At 43.0% G+C, this 16345-nt stretch overlaps 1 non-coding gene across 1 annotated transcript; it reads left to right on the top strand.

Annotated features, from left to right (window-relative positions):
- The first annotated feature begins 2586 nt into the window (after positions 1 to 2586).
- LOC116467607 (U6 spliceosomal RNA) lies at positions 2587 to 2693 on the top strand. The gene has a single exon (XR_004247825.1). It is a non-coding gene; the product is annotated as a U6 spliceosomal RNA (small nuclear RNA).
- Positions 2694 to 16345: the final 13652 nt, after the last annotated feature.

Below are 16345 nucleotides of genomic sequence, written 5' to 3'. Positions count from 1 at the left end.
CACCCGCCCCGATGCCATGCTGCAAAGGAAATGTGCCTCTGAGCTTCAGCTGCTTTGTGGGATTGGGGTTAGGTGGCAGTGGCTCCAGACTGGAAAACTGTTACACGCCTGCTGTTTGAAAGTTCCCCTTCTTAGCTCAAGGCATTCTGCACACCCTTCTACCATGAATAGTTGCTCAAATCAGGTACTTCCTACTGCAGGTTTTGATGGGGCCAGCCCCAGCCACTCGCTTTGTTAGGAAAGGATGACTAAAGAGCAGAGCCGTCAGGGGGAGCGCGTCCACTTGCTTGGTTTGCAGCATGAGATCAATGAGCCAGGAGCTCAGGATAAAATAAAGTGTCAATCTCTTTGTCTCCTTGAGGGGCAGCTTTAGGACAGAGTGCCAGGCAGGGGTGAGTGGGCCGAGGCTACAGTCCCCAGAGCTGAGGAAAGCCCAGCTCTGGGCTCCACGGATGGCACGAGGAGGTTCCCTCTCTGCAGGCGTTGGCAGTTACACCCTGGGTGTGCAGGCTCCCAGCGTCTCCTCGGAGAACTCAGGAAACTCACCAAGGCATTCACTGAATAGGAGTTCGGCTTTGAAACTGTGAAGTAGCAGCGCCCCCTGCCTGTGCGTGGCCGCCATAGCTAGGAAGCCTTCCCAAGTCGGGAGGACCCCACAAGGAGCTCCGGAGGCTCCTCCAAGGCCGGGAGAACCTCACACAGGCATCCAGGAGCAGCTCTGCTCCCATGGGGACCTGGAACTTACTTGGAACTCAGCAGTCCCTGCTCTTTCTTCCCTTCCTGCTCCCCCACCTACCTAAAATCCCAGGAGCTAGCAAAGGACAAACGCTCTCCCCAGAGCTTCTGCCACAGAGGGGTGCTGACGGGTGGGCTGCAGGTGGGCCTGAGCCCCTGCCCCCCTTAGCCCCGGCTGATTCTGTTTGTGGCCGTCCTCAGCTGACTGGATGCTGTCATGGTGGCATGGCAATTATTATAAGCATATCGGTTATATTACGTTACGGTCTTCTCACTATATTGAGATCATCTCAATTACTACTCAAAGATTAGTGCAAGCTGCCATGACGTATATGCATCCGGTGTTTACTCTTACTTCATGGCCCTAGTAGTGCTGTATTGACGCCAAAGCATGAGAGACTGTCACTTGATCATGATTTCCAAAGGCTGTAACGAATCTGGCCCAATTCCTGACTTGGCTTGGACAAGCCTCCTCCCTTCTCCACACACTATCCCATTCCTAGGTTCCGTTTTCACTTTAGTTCTTCTACCAGAGTTAGATGCATGTTTTCCTTAATCTTTACATTTAAAAATAAAATTAAAATGCAAAATCATCACATGAATACACACTTCTCAATTTTCTTTTTTTAAATATCCCAAACATCAGAACAGCATTACTCAATAAATGCCCTCATCAGGTGCTATGAATACACCAGTTGGCATCAGATACGTCTCCCTAGACAGCAACGTTTCTGTGTCCATGGATCAACAGTCCACTTATGACAGAGCTTCCGATTCAGGCAGGCCCTGGCAGGCTAATTTCACCTCCATGATTTTATATGCAAGTTAGAGCTACTCGCTGAAACTGCTCTTCCCTGAATTCTGCCTGTCAGGGATGGAGATGGAGAAGCTATCCATAACACTTCTCTCTTCATTAGCCCCACAGGCAACATGCCAGCCTGTCCTTCACTCTGCCTTCAAAGCATGCTCTGTGGCTGGCGACTTCCTGCCACTTGGACTGCTACCACCAGGAACCAATTTCCCATCTATCTTCAGCCCCAAGGCTCCTGCCCTCACCCTGCCTCCCTCCTGTCACACCAGCCAGAAGGATCCTTGCAAACCCCACCTCAGATCATGTCAATTACTAAAAATAAATTCAGGGGCTCTCCACTGCACTCTATAATTTGACTCAAAATTCTTAGCTTGGCCCTCCAGGGCTCACCTAATCCACCCCCTGCCTAATTCTCCAACCTCCCTTGGGGTTTCTGCTCTCCCCACTCCTGATGATCTGCCACATGCCTCTCCTGGAATTTATGCCACCTTCCCATCTCAGAGTCATGGTTCAGCGTTTTTCACCCGGTTTATTCTTATTTATCCTGCAGGCTCAGCTTTAATGGTCCTCCTGTGAGCTCACAACCTATATTATTCTTTCTCATTGCAACATGTTCTTTGCATTGACATGCAACCATTTGTGTATCTATTGTGTATGATCCTTCGGAGGTGATACATTTTGGGACAGGAAGGAAAGCATCCTTTTGTATGGGATGTATCCCCAGCACCAAGCCCCAGGGTCAGCTGGAGTAGTTGTTGAGTTGACATGGATGGAATTAGTGAAGAAATGAATGGGCTGTATAAGGTTAACAGTATTCACTCATAAAGGTTTAGTGACTTGCCTCCTGCCACACCCTCAGCAAGTGGACATGCAGTTCTTAGGTGAACTGCACCATCTGGAAGACTCCCTAGGAGAAGAAATGGGGAGAGGGGCTGCAGGAGGGAGGTGAGAAAATTCCAGAACAGTTGATTCTCCAAGACAGAGTCCCCTTAGAGTGGGGCTGTAAAGATATATGAGAAGCATAGTCAATGTTCACACTTGTGCTCGCTTCGGCAGCACATATACTAAAATTGAAACAATACAGAGAAGATTAGCATGGCCCCTGTGCAAGGATGACATGCAAATTCGTGAAGCTTTCCATATTTTTTAGTGGAAGCAATTTTGGAGGTAGTGGAAGCTACAATGATTTTGGCAATTACAATAGTCTTCAAATTTTGGACCCATGAAGGGAGGAAATTTTGGAGGTAGAAGCTCTGGCCCCTGTGGTGGTGGAGGCCAATATTTTGCCAAACCATGCAACCAAGGTGGCTATGGTGGATCCAGTAGTAGCAGTAGCTATGGCTGTGGCAGAAGATTTTAATTAGTAAACAAAGCTTAGCAGGAGGGGAGAGTCAGAGAAGTGACAGGGAAGCTACAAGTTACAACAGATTTGTGAACTCAGCCAAGCACAGTGGTGGCAAGGCCTAGCTGCTACAAACAAGACATGTTTTAGACAAATACTCATGTGTATGGGCAAAAAACTCGAGGACTGTATTTGTGACTAATTGTATAAAAGGTTATTTTAGTTTCTGTTCTGTGGAAAGTGTAAAGCATTCCAACAAAGGGTTTTAATGTAGATTTTTTTTGCACCCATGCTGTTGATTGCTAAATGTAATAGTCTGATAATGACGCTGAATAAATGTCTTTTTTTTTAAATGTGCCGTGTAAAGTTAGTCTACTCTGAAGCCATCTTGGTAAATTTCCCCAACAGTGTGCAGTTAGAATTCCTTCAGGGTGATGCCAAGTTCTATTTGGAATTTATATACAACCTGCTTGGGTGGAGAAGCCATTGTCTTCAGAAACCTTGATGTAGTTGAACTGATAGTTACTGTTGTGACCTGAAGTTCACCATTAAAAGGGATTAACCAAGCAAAATCGTGGAATTATTGGTGATAAAAGTGATTGTTGGCACATCCTATGCAATATATCTAAATTGAATAACGGTACCAGATAAAATTAGAGATGGGAATGAAGCTTGTGTATCATCCATTATCGTGTGTAATCAATAAACGATTTAATTCTCTTGAAAAAAAAAGTTCACACTTGTTAGGAAAAAAAAGTCTCCCTTGGTTTCATAATGCAGAATGTCGAAAGTAAGGCTCTCCCTACGCGCCCTTACCCCCACCTCCAACCCCCAATAACGGGAAATACGGGCCGTCTTCTCTGAAGGAAGATTTTTGGGTTTATCTGAAGGAGGCAGGTGTAAAAAACGACTGGGAAACTGCAATATGCCTTTCTGCCTCTCCTCTGAGCACAGCGAAATGCTGCTGGCCCCGGGAATGTGCGTCCCGGTGATCCCCACAGCCCCACGGACCCAGGAGAGGCCGGCACGGAGCCTGGGGCGGACTAACAGCAGAGGGCGCCATAGAGCAGGCCGCGACCGCCAGGTGCGGCCTCCGCGCCCGGGTGAAGTCCGCCGGCCTGGAGCAGCTCCAGCCAGACCCTGCCGCTCTCAGACTGGGGCGGCCCTCTCCCTTGCCCTCCTCTGCTCGGCTGTGATTTCGCTGTGCTTCTGTGGGAGAAAATGCTATAAGTGACTCTACGGACATCTGTAAAAATAAATGCCAGCTACTATGACTATTCAAGTGTACAGGTGACATGCGATCTTCAGAAAGAAGCTAAGAGTCTGGGGTAAGGGTGGGAAGGGGGATGTGGTTCGTTGTTTTTTGTTTTTCTGCTTGGCTTGTGGAGTCCGTTCAGTGCGTAGTGCTTTTTGTTTGCTTGGTTGTTTTTTTTTTATGTCTTAGGTTAAACTTTGTCTTTCTGGGAAAAGCTACTTTGGTTAAAATTTGTCTTTCTGGGAAAAGCTGCTTTTTCCCAGGGTGATTTGACACAACTCTGGTGCAATGCACTAACTTAGATCGAAGAAAACGGGCTGAAGAGACCATTTACCCACATGTAAATCCCAGTGGGCCGTTTTTTAAAGAACCTCCGCCGGGATTGGGAGTCATTCAATCAAGGAGTGTTAGAGCTGGAAGAAACTTTAGAAATTAAACCGCCTTTTTATTATTAGATTAAAAAGGAGGCCCAAAGAGGAGAAGGAACTTGTCCAAAGTCACAGCCCCTTTGAATGCAGTGGGGCTGATTTCCAGTCTGGGGCACAAGGGAAACTTTCAGTGAAAGGTTGGTGGTGTGTGTTGTTAAGCTTTCATTCTATTCTGTATTATATAAACATTGTAAGGAAAATTGAGAAAATGCCATTATTTTGATTGCCAGGAATCCTCCCACATCAGGGCGATCATTGTTCATATTTTTGCTCTATAATTTTCCAGCCTTTTAAACTTATATGTCAAAACTTGTATCAATACAAATTTATATCAGTTTACTAAAACTGGATCACACCATCCTTATTGCTTTGCAACCACTTTTTTTTTTTTTTTTTTTTTTTTTGGTCATCAATATAGCTTGAACACTTTTCCATGTCAACTAATATATATCCACATCATAATTCCTAACAGATGCGTAACTATTCCCTTCAATGGGTGCACCTTCATTAGTTTAATCAAACCCTTATTGATGGGCATATAAGCTTTTTCCAATGTTCAACATTTTTTTTTTTTTTTTGAGATGGAGTCTGGCTCTGTCGCCCAGGCTGGAATGCAGTGGCATGATCTCAGCTCACTGCAAGCTCTGCCTCCCAGGTTCAAGCAATTCTCCCGCCTCAGCCTCCTGAATAGCCAGCATTACAGACACCTTCCATCACTCCCGGCTAATTTTCGTATTTTAAACAGAGATGGGGTTTCACCATGTTGGCCAGGCTGGTCTAGAACTCCTGACCTCAGGTGATCCGCCCGCCTCGGCCTCCCAAAGTGCTGGGATTACAGGAGTGAGCCACCGCACCCGGCCCAATGTTAAACTTTTATAACACATTTGCATTAAATGTTCTTGTCCGTCCATCTTTCGCACAGGTGGTGTCCACCTACTGATGGGTGTGGCTTTTTGTAGGAATGCAGTGTGATGGTGTAGGCTGGGCTTGAACACTGCCTTGGAAACTTTCTGCATCTTTACACAAGCCACAACCTTACTAGGCCCCAATTCTCTCATCTTCAGGTGGAGGTGGTCATAGTGCTGGTCTCCTAAGGGTGTTGGGAGGATTCAATGAGGTCATATATAGAAAGTGATTGGTCAGTGCTGAGCACACACACGCCCTATATAAATGTGAACTCTAAGAATATTACTATCATTACCTCAAACCCTGAAGATTGGCTCAAAATAACCCTCATGGTTTTATTTTACTCTGATTGAGAGTAACTGGAATTTCATGAAGAAGTGTGTAAGTGCTAAACTCTAGTAGCTAAAGCAATACCTCCTTTCTTTCTAACTTAATTCATCCAGAGGAAAAAATAATGATAAACGTAAATGGTGGATGGGCTCTTGAGTTACTTGTTATGTTCTGGTCACATAGCTTAATGCTAGCCCAAAGAGAAAAGTCTATGTTGGCAAGGATGTGGAGAAATTTGGGCACACTATTGGTGGGAATGTAAAATGGTGTAGCCACTATGGAAAACAGAATGACAGTTTCTTAAAAAAATTAAACATAGAATTACAATACGATCCCGCAATTTCACTTCAGGGTATATACACAAAAGAATTGGAAGCAAGTACTTGCAGAGATGTTTGTATGTGTTCACAGCAGCATTATTCACAATAGTCAAGGGTGGACATAACCCAAATGTCCATCAATGAATGAATGGATAAACAAAGTGTGGTATACACATACAATGAAATATTATTCAGCCTTAAGAGTAAAGGAATGCCTACCACATACTACAACATAGATGGACTTTAAAGACATCATGCTAAGTGAAATAAGCCAGTCACAAAAGGACAAATATGGTATTATTCCACTCATGAGATACCTAGAGCAGTCAAATTCATTAAGACAAAAGGAGGATGATGGTTTCCAGGGGCTGGAGGAGGTGGCAGGGATGAGGCTGCTGTTTAATGGGTACGGAGTTTCAGTTTTGCAAGATGAAAAGAGTTCTGGAGATGGATGGCGGTGATGGTTGCACAACAATGTGAATGTACCGAATGCCACTGAACTGTCCATCAAAAGGGTTAAGATGATAAACTTTGTGATATGCATATGTTACCACAATTAAAAACAAAATTCTAAAAGAGGCATAGTGTCTCATTGAAGTTTCTTAAGTTCCCTTCCTAAGCATCAAGTCTTTTGTGATAGATAAAGCCCCCTCTGATCCCTTCTCCTTTGGAAAATGCTCAAAGCACAGCCTCTGGCTCCCCAGTGCCATCGAACTCATCTCCTCTGTTTTGTCCTTATATCCAGGGTCACCACCATTTGGCAGGCCTAAGCAGTGAGGGGGTGAACACTGAAGCAGAAGCCGTGGTCTCTGAAAGTTTGTTTTTAATCTAGGAATATGCCATGAGTCACCAGGACACATTTCAAGTTCATATTCCCATCTGAGGCATTGGAAACCCATTCCTACCAACCAAATGTATGAGTTACCCACATTTCTTCTGCTTGGTCCCCACCCTCACCTTCCGTCTCCCTCCCTCCTCTCACAGGTTGCATCATCCACCCCAGACAGGAATGGGCTGATGGCACTCTGCTCAGAATATCTCCTAGTTCCCTGTACACGCAGGATGAACACCCACCAGAAAAGTCTTCCACAGCACAGCCACACCTCTCACTCTTCCTTTCACCCTGAGGCTTGCTGCACTCCTCACCCGCTCCAGTAGAGCAGAGCCTGTGGTTTCCTGGCCCAATGGACCTTCCCCATCTCCAGACATGCTTTGCACATCTCCAGCCCAGAGCCTTCGCACGAGCCTTTCCTGCTGTGTTCACTGTGTTGAATTCCTGTTCCTCTTCCTTATCCAGGCTCAATTCTCACTCCTAATTTAATGATGTGGCAAGTCTCTGAGTTAGAGATTGCTCTCATCTGTAGCAGGGGAGAACTAATACATACAACAACAACAGTGCACTTTGATCAATTACTGACTGTGCCAAGCGCTGTTCTGTGCATGTGCTCTGCATGTACAATTCTGGTTTCCTCAGAATCACACTGAGATGTAGCCACTATTATTATCCCCATTTTTCAATGAGGAAACTAAAGTGGTCCAAAGAATGTAAGAAACTGGCACAAAGCCATCCCCCTAGTAAGAGGTGGAGAGAAGATGAGGATGCTGGTCCTCTGGCTCAGGCTGCTCCTCAAGGTCTCGGTGGGGAGAAAGAGGTAAGGAATGTGAAGTGCTGGGCACAAAAGCAAACCACGGTTCTCCTCCCACCCTCCCAACCGGAGTTTACCTGGAAATGGTTATTTTGTGTCTTTTCCCTTGAATATGTTATTAAATCCTCAAGAACAGGAATTGGCTCTTACTCATCTTCATGTTTCTCCAGCCACCAGCCCAGGTTTTACTCATAGTAGGTGCTCACACTAAAAAGAAGAAAGAAAAGAGAAAAAGGTCTTCGGTGCCTTGAAAGTGCAAAGTGAGGTCTGCAATTTGGGACAAGAGAAAATAGCAGTACAGCATGGTACTCAAAGCCTGGATTTCTGGAGCCAAACAAGCAGATCAAATTGCAGCTTCACTTACAGCTGTGTGACCTTGGGCAAGCTGCTTATCTCTGTGTGCCCCAGTGAGTTGTCTCCTACATACACATGCATGTACAGTCGTCCCTCTGTATCCAAAGGGATTGGTTCCAGGACCTCCTTCGGATACCACAATCCGTGGATGCTCAAGTCCCTGCTGTGAAATGGCATAGAATTTGCATATAACCTACAAACAGCCTCCCATATACTTGTTTTTTTGTTTGTTTGTTTGATTTTTTTTTTTTTTTTTGAGATGGAGTTTTGCTTTTGTCACCCAGGCTGGAGTGCAGTAGTGCGATCTCTGCTCACTGCAAGCTCCACCTCCCGGGTTCAAGCGATTCTCCTGCCTCAGCCTCCTGAGTAGCTGGGACTTCAGGCGCATGCCACCATACCCTGCTAATTTTTGTATTTTTAGTAGAGACGGGGTTTCACCATGTTGGCCAGACTGGTCTCCATCTCCTGATCTCATGATCCACCCCCTTCGGCCTCCCAAAGTGCTGGGATTACAGGCATGAGCCACTATGTCCGGCCCTCCCATGTACTTTAAGTCATCTCTAGATTACTTATAATATCTAACACAATGTAAATGCTATGAAAATATCTATTATACTGTATTGTTTAGGGAATAATGACAAGAAAAAAGTCTGTACATGTTCAGTACAGACACAATTTCTTTTAAAATATTTTCAATCTGAGGTTAGTTGAATCCATGGTGGAGGAACTCCTGGATATGGCTACAGAGCGCTGACTGAGTCATACTCAGCATAACAACATTGAGATCAACAAGGGACTGCAAATATGGTAGTGGTCTCATAAGATTATAATGGAACTGAAGATTTCTATCACCTAGTAACTTCGTAGTGTCGTAGCGCAATGCATCACTAGCATGTGTGTGTGGTGATGCTGGTATAAAGAAGCCTACTATGCTGCCAGTCATGTAAAAGTGTAGTACATACTATTATGTACAGTGCATAATACCTGATCATTATAACAAACAGCTATGTTACTGGCTTACGAATTTGCTACACTATACTTTTTATTATTATTTTAGAGTGTACTCCTTCTACCTATAAAAAAGTTAACTGTAAAACCAATTGCAGATAGATAGACAGATGAATAGGTGGATGGAAAAGTGGATGGATAGATGGATAGATAGATGAATGGATGGATGGATGGATGATAGATAGATGAATGGATGGATGGATGGATGATAGATAGATGGATGAATAGATAGAAAGATAGATAGATAGATAGATGATAGATAGATGATAGATAGATAGATAGATAATCACAGTGTTATTTTGAGGAATGAATGAATATATGCAAAGCACTTGGAACAGTGCCTGAACCATGGGAAAGGCTCAATGTGTTTGCTATCATTATAATTCTGTATCTTAGCCTAACAAATGGAACATGAGTTATTAACCACCTACCTTCTGAGAAAATGATAATAAAAGCGCTTATCTGCAAATAGTACCTTCTAAGAGCTCTGCAAAGTGCAGTTCAAATGTTGCTTCCCTTGAGGGTCCCTCCCTGACTCCAGACTGAGTTTCTCATTCTTTCTTCTCTGCTGCATCTGTTTTTGCTGTGTATATTTCATATTTTATGTAAATAGATACAACATATTTAATCTACTAAATTTTTTAAATTATATGCTTTATGCTGAGTTAATTACAGACTCACAGACAGTTGTAAGGAATAATACAGAAAGACCCACTGTACCCTTCACCCAGTTTCCCCCATTGGTAACATTTTGCAAAACTGTAGTGTAATATCGCAACTAGGATATCAGCGTTGATGCATTTCACATACAGGACAGTTCAATCACCATAAAGACCTCCCTGATGCCCTTTTATAGCCACACCCACCTCCCACCTTTCTCCCCCATCTTGTCCCTAAGTCCTGCGACCACTAATGTGTTCTCTGTTACTTTATCATTTCAAGAATGCTATACAGGCAACAATGAGGCAAGGCCGTGTATTCTACTATTCTACCATATATTCTTGCTATTTTTTTTTTTTGGAGATGGAGTCTCACTCTGTCACCCAAGCTGGAGTACAGTGTCACAATCTCGGTTTACTGCAACCTCCCCCTCCCAGGTTCAAGCGATTCTCCTGCCTCAGCCTCCCAAGTAGTTGGGACTACAGGCACATGCCACCACACCTGGCTAATTTTTTATATTTTTAGTAGAGATGGGGTTTCATCTTGTTAGCCAGGATGGTCTTGATCTCCTGACCTCGTGATCTGCCCACCTCGGCCTGCCAAAGTGCTGGGATTACAAGCATGAGCCACCACACCCGGCCTATTCTTGCTATCTTACTTCACCTTACTTCTTCTGGGGAAGCCTCTTCTCTGCTGCTAATCATTTCTTTGTGCAGTCTGTGAATGGTCTTTCAAACAAAAGCGTGAATAAAAGCTCCCTGAAAACTTCAAGACAGGTAATGGATTTTAGTATAACAGAGTAAGAAAGGTTCACTGATAGAGTTTTAGATTTCATATTGCAACTAATCTCTAAAAACACTCGTCACCTGTCAAGTTTTGGTGTAGTATTAAAAAGGAATATCTATACGTATTTGAAAAGACCACTGAAATACTCTTCTCTTTTTTAACTACACATCTAAGTGGGGCTGAACTGTCTTCAGATACTTCAACTAAAATAACATATAATAAGAGATAGAATGCAGAAGCAGATATGAGAATCAGCTGTCTTCCATTAAGCCAGATATTAGAGATCTGAAAAATGCAAAACAGTTCCACTTTTCTCACTAATTTTTTTTTTTTTTTTTTTGAGAAGGAGTCTCGCTCTGTCGCCCAGGCTGGAGTGCAGTGGCGCAATCTTGGCTCACTGCAAGCTCCGCCACCCAGGTTCACACCATTCTCCTGCCTCAGCCTCTCTGAGTAGCTGGGACTACAGGCGCCCGCCACCACGCCCGGCTAATTTTTTTGTATTTTTAGTAGAGACGGAGTTTCACCGTGGTCTCGATCTCCTGACCTCGTGATCCGCCCGCCTCGGCCTCCCAAAGTGCTGGGATTACAAGCGTGAGCCACCATGCCTGGCCTTTTCTCACTAATTTTTCTTTGTTTTCATAAAAGTATGCTATTTATATTAGTTTGCGTTGGCTATGTTGCTGTTTTCAAATGAATTAGTTTTAAATATCTCTGTTTCAGTTTATGACACATTAAATATTAATTAATATACCAAAAAAGAATGTTATATAAGTGGAACTATGCAGTATGCAACCTTTTGAGATTGGTTTTTATCATTTAGCATAATTTTTTATTTTTTAAATTTAGCGTAATTTCCCTAAGCTTCATTCAAGTTGTTGCATGTATCATCAGTTTGTTCCTCTTTATTACCGAGCACCATTCCATGGCATGGATGTACCACAGTTTGTTTACCCATTCACCTATTGAAGGACACCTGGGTTGTTTCCAGTTATAACAAATAAAACTTCAGGTACAGATTTTTATGTGAACATATGTTTTTCATTTCTCTGGGATAAATGCCCAAGAGTAGAGTTGCTGCATTGTGTGGTAGAGGCGTGTTTATTTGTTTAAGAAACTGCCAAACCATTTTTGAGACTGGTAGGATCATTTTACATTCCCACCAGCAATGCTAAGAGGCCCACTTTCTCCTCATCACCATTTGGTGGGGATAGACAAATATTTATGTTATCTATTCTGACAGATATGTAATGATATGTCGTTGTGACTTTAATTTACATTTCCCTAATGGCCAATGATATTGAACATCTTTTCATGTACTTATTTACAGTCTCTATATCTTCTTCAGTGAAATGTCTATTCCTTTCTTTTGCCTATGGTCTAAATGGATTTTTTTTAACTGTTGGGTTTGCAGAGTTCTTGATGTATTCCAGATCAGAGTCCTTTGTCAGATATTTGGTTTACAAATATTTTTCCCAATCTGTAGTTTGTCTTTGCATCCTCTTAATAGGGTCTTTCATAAAGCAAAAGGTTTTAATATTTATGAGATCCAATTTATCAATTTTTCCTTTATGGATCACACTTTTGGAATTGAGTATAATAACTCTTTGCCTAGACCTAGGTCTCAAAAACTTTCTCTAATGTTTTTCTTTTACAAGTTTTCTAGATTTACCTTTTCCATTTCACACTGTGCTCCATTTTTAGCCAATTTTTGTATAAGATATGAGACTTGGGTCAAGGTTCTTCTTTTTTCCTGTTTTCTTTTTGCCTGTGGATGTCTAATTGCTTCAGCATCATTGTTGAAAAGCCTATTGCTATGGTTGGAATGTGTCCCCTGAAGTTTGTCTGTTGGAAACATAATCCCCAATGCAACAGGGCTGGGAGGTGGGGTCTAATAGGAGCTGTTTAGACATCAGGGCTCTGCCCTCATGAATGGATTAATGTCAATATCAGCAGAATAGGTTTGTCATAAAAGCAAGTTGGGCCCCCTGTCACTGTCTCTCCCTTGCCGTGTGATGCCTTCTGCCCATGTGATGATGCAGCAAGAAGGACCACACCCAATGTGGCCCCTCAATCCTGGACTTCCCAGCCCCCATAACCATGAGCCAAATAAATCTCCATTTATTATAAATTACCCAGTCTGTAGCATTCTGTCATAGCAACATAAAACAGACCAAAACAGCTGTCTCTCCTTCATTGAATTGCTTCTGCACATTGTCAAAAATTGGTTATATTGTGTGCATCTATTTATTGGTTCTTTGTTCTCTTCCATGAATCTAGGGGTCTGTCCCTCAGCAATAACACACTGTCTTGACTATTGCAGCTCTAAAATGAGGCATATTGCTCTGTCACCCAGGCTGGAGTACAATTGTGCAATCATAGCTCACTGCAGTCTTGAACTCCAGGACTCAAGCAATCCTCCAACCCCAACCTCCCAGGTAGCTGGGACTACACGTGCCTGCCACCGCACCTAGCTAATTAAAAAATTTTTTTTTGGTAGAGATGAGGTCTCCCTATATTACCCAGGCTGGTCTTGAACTCCTGGCCTCAGGCAATCCTCTTATCTCTGCCTCCCAAGGTGCTGGGATTACAGTGTGAGCTACTGTGCTCAGCCTGCCTTTCTCCTTCTCTTACAAGATTATTTCAGCTATTCTAGATCCTGAGCCTTTCCATATTCATTTTAGCATAAGTTTGTCTATGTCTACAAAAACCTTGCTGGGTTGCTATAGCATTTTGATTTGCTTCCATCCAACATCCAAAGTATGATTTGGTCAAGAAAGGTCGGGTGCAGTGGCTCACGCCTGTAATCCCAGCACTTTGGGAGGCTGAGGCAGGCAGATCACGAGGTCAGGAGATCAAGACCATCCTGGCTAACACGGTGAAACCCCGTCTCTACTAAAAATACAAAAAAATTAGCCAGGCGTGGTGGTGGGCGCCTGCAGTCCCAGCTACTTAGGAGGCTGAGGCAGGAGAATGGCGTGAACCCGGGAGGTGGAGCTTGCAGTGAGCCGAGATTGCGCCACTGCACTCCAGCCTGGGTGACAGAGTGAGACTCCTCAAAAAAAAAAAAAAAATTAAATTAAAAAGTATGATTTGGTCAAGAACATCTACAGGGTATCCTCATTTGACCATGACATATTCAAGGTAGAAAATCCATCTCATTTATCTTTGTAACTGCCAAGCACCCAGCACAATGACATATAATAATAGGTGCTCAATAAATATTTGTTGGGTGAGTGCACAAATGGGTGCCCCAAAATACACTTTCATGCAAAAACAGACAATTTTGCAGTAAACAGACTCCAGCCTTTTATTTTGTTTGCTCTCAGCTCCTTTATACTTTAAGCTCTTCTCCCTCATTTCTACTAGGTTTCCTTCCTAAAACCCAGAGCAGGCCTAGACCATTTTGGTCAAATTCAAGCTGATTGCATCACTTCCATGGACAAAATCTTAGAAAACTACTTATTCTATATACTGAATAAAATTCACATCCCTCTATATTCTTCCCATACACACAGAGAGACAACCGTGTCATCAGCCAGCAAGGAAATATTTACTGAGGTCTTAGCCTGTACTAGGGACTGTCAACAATGAAAAGAATGGTAAAATATTATTTCTGCCCTGAAAGAGTTTGAAATGTGAGTTTGTTATTTGAGGACTGTATGACGCATGTTCTATTCTTTATATAATTGCTCACCTTTTCACTTCTCTTCGGCTGAGTCATGAATCTTCCTCGTTTCTGTTCCAGTGCTTTAGCTGCAGGGGGCAGTTTCTGGCCTGTGCACTATAGGCCACGGCTGATGCCACGTCATCCCCCAGGATTTTGGGAGAAAAGCCCTTGACTTCTCTCCAGCTCTCTCCTTTTTCTCTAAGATGAGGTTAAAATACACATATTTGTTTTCACCTCTTATCCAAGTATATTGAAAGGATTAATGAGAGTGCTTTAAAGGCCTTTGATAAGGCATGGTATATTGCCAAGGTGATCAATGATTTTGTTTTCTTATATGAAAGTTAAAATAAGCCACAAGAAGGAGTCTAGCCTTCCACGTTTACCCGCGTTTATTTTTGAAAGCTGTTTTCTTTGCCATTCACCATTAGGAAAACAGAGTCTGAGTACTGGATTTTAAGAGCCCATAAACCTATAAATCTTCCTCCCAGATCAGGGTAAATAATTCTCCTTTCTACCATAATTGGGGGAGTCAGAAGTGTGCTCAGTGTGTGGCTTAAAAGATTCTTTGCCAAAATTCTACCCCAGTGGACAAGCCTGGGCTTTCATGAGGGGATCTCAACTTTCTCAGCCTCTTGGCAGCTGGCAGTGCTGCCTTGAAATGCCTTCCTTTGCTTCCATGACATCCCTGGGGACCCCTTCTCCATATCCTTCAGGGGACCTTCCTCCGCAGCCCAGCCTCCGAATGCTGGTGGCCCCCAGGGCTCGGTTCAGGTCCTCTCCTTCCTCACCCTTCACTCTTCTTGGGTAAGCTCACATGCTCTCATAGCTGTAGAGACCTTTTAGAAGGGGCACATTCTCCTTGTTTCTATGTGGAAACCCTCTCTAGAATATTCCCTCAGCCCCTGGTCTCTTCATTTCACTTACTGGTGATCTTTAGAGGAAGAATTGGGCAGGCTCCTCTGGGCCCCTCACTCTGCCTCAGAAGTCCGTCCACCTACCTGCCCTCTGCCTTCTGCTGTCTGCCCTGGATGAGGGTGAAAGGAAAAGGCTGACTATTGTCCATCTGGGTCAGTGACCAGATGTGCAAGGCCACCTAATTTTGAGGGAAGTATTAACAGGCCCATCTGGACACAAATCTAGGGCCACAGCCTCTGATCGGCTTCATCAGCACTAATGCTGACATTTAATCTCCATCTGCCCACAGCTAGGTTTACCTCTCAGTTGGTTCTACACTCAGTGGGGATGAAGGGTGCTCTGCTGACCCTCTCCCTTTCCCCCACCCCACACTATCTAGTTATCAGACAAAATGGACTTTGAGAAAAAAAATTACCAAAGAAGGATCTTTTATAAGGACAAAGGCATTAATATACCAAGAAGGCAAAAAATCCTATGTGGGTGTGTGTCTTGTAACAGAGCTTAAATATCCCTGAGGAAAAAATTGACAGAAATAATCCACAATCATAGATGAATATGAATATGAATATCTTAGGATAGGGCTGCTAGAAAAAAATCAAGAAAAAGATAGATGGACTGAACACTATTAACCACTTTTATATAATTGCTATTTATAGAATCTATATCTACCAGTTACAACTGCAGAATACACATTGTCTTCAAGCACATGTGGTTAGTTGACCAAAATAGACCATATGCTGGACCATAAAACAGGGTTCAATAAATTGAAGAGGATTTATATTTTATAGAGCCTATTCTGTGATTAAAACAGAATTACATAGAAATTAAAAACAATAAGATAAGTAGACACCAAATATTTGGAAATGAAACAATTCACTTCTAGAGAATCAATAGGTCAAAGAAGAAATCATGACAGCAATTAGAAAATACTTTGAACTAAATGATAATAAAAAAGGTCAAAATTTGTGGAATGTAAGCAAACAGTGGTTAGAAAGAAAGTTATACCTTTAAATGCTTATACTGGGTCAGGTGGTGGGAGGGTGTACAAAAACAGAGACTTAAGAGTCCACAATAAGAAACTAGAAAAAGAAGAGCAAAGTGAGCCCAAAGTAACTAGAAGAAAGGGAATAATAAAGATAAGAGCAGAAAAAGAACACAGAATTGAGAAAATTAGCAAAGAGG

This window comes from Hylobates moloch, unplaced genomic scaffold (assembly GCF_009828535.3).
Source record: "Hylobates moloch isolate HMO894 unplaced genomic scaffold, HMol_V3 SCAFFOLD_4, whole genome shotgun sequence".
Classification (NCBI taxonomy): domain Eukaryota; kingdom Metazoa; phylum Chordata; class Mammalia; order Primates; family Hylobatidae; genus Hylobates; species Hylobates moloch.
This window is presented reverse-complemented; position numbering and strand designations above follow the sequence as displayed.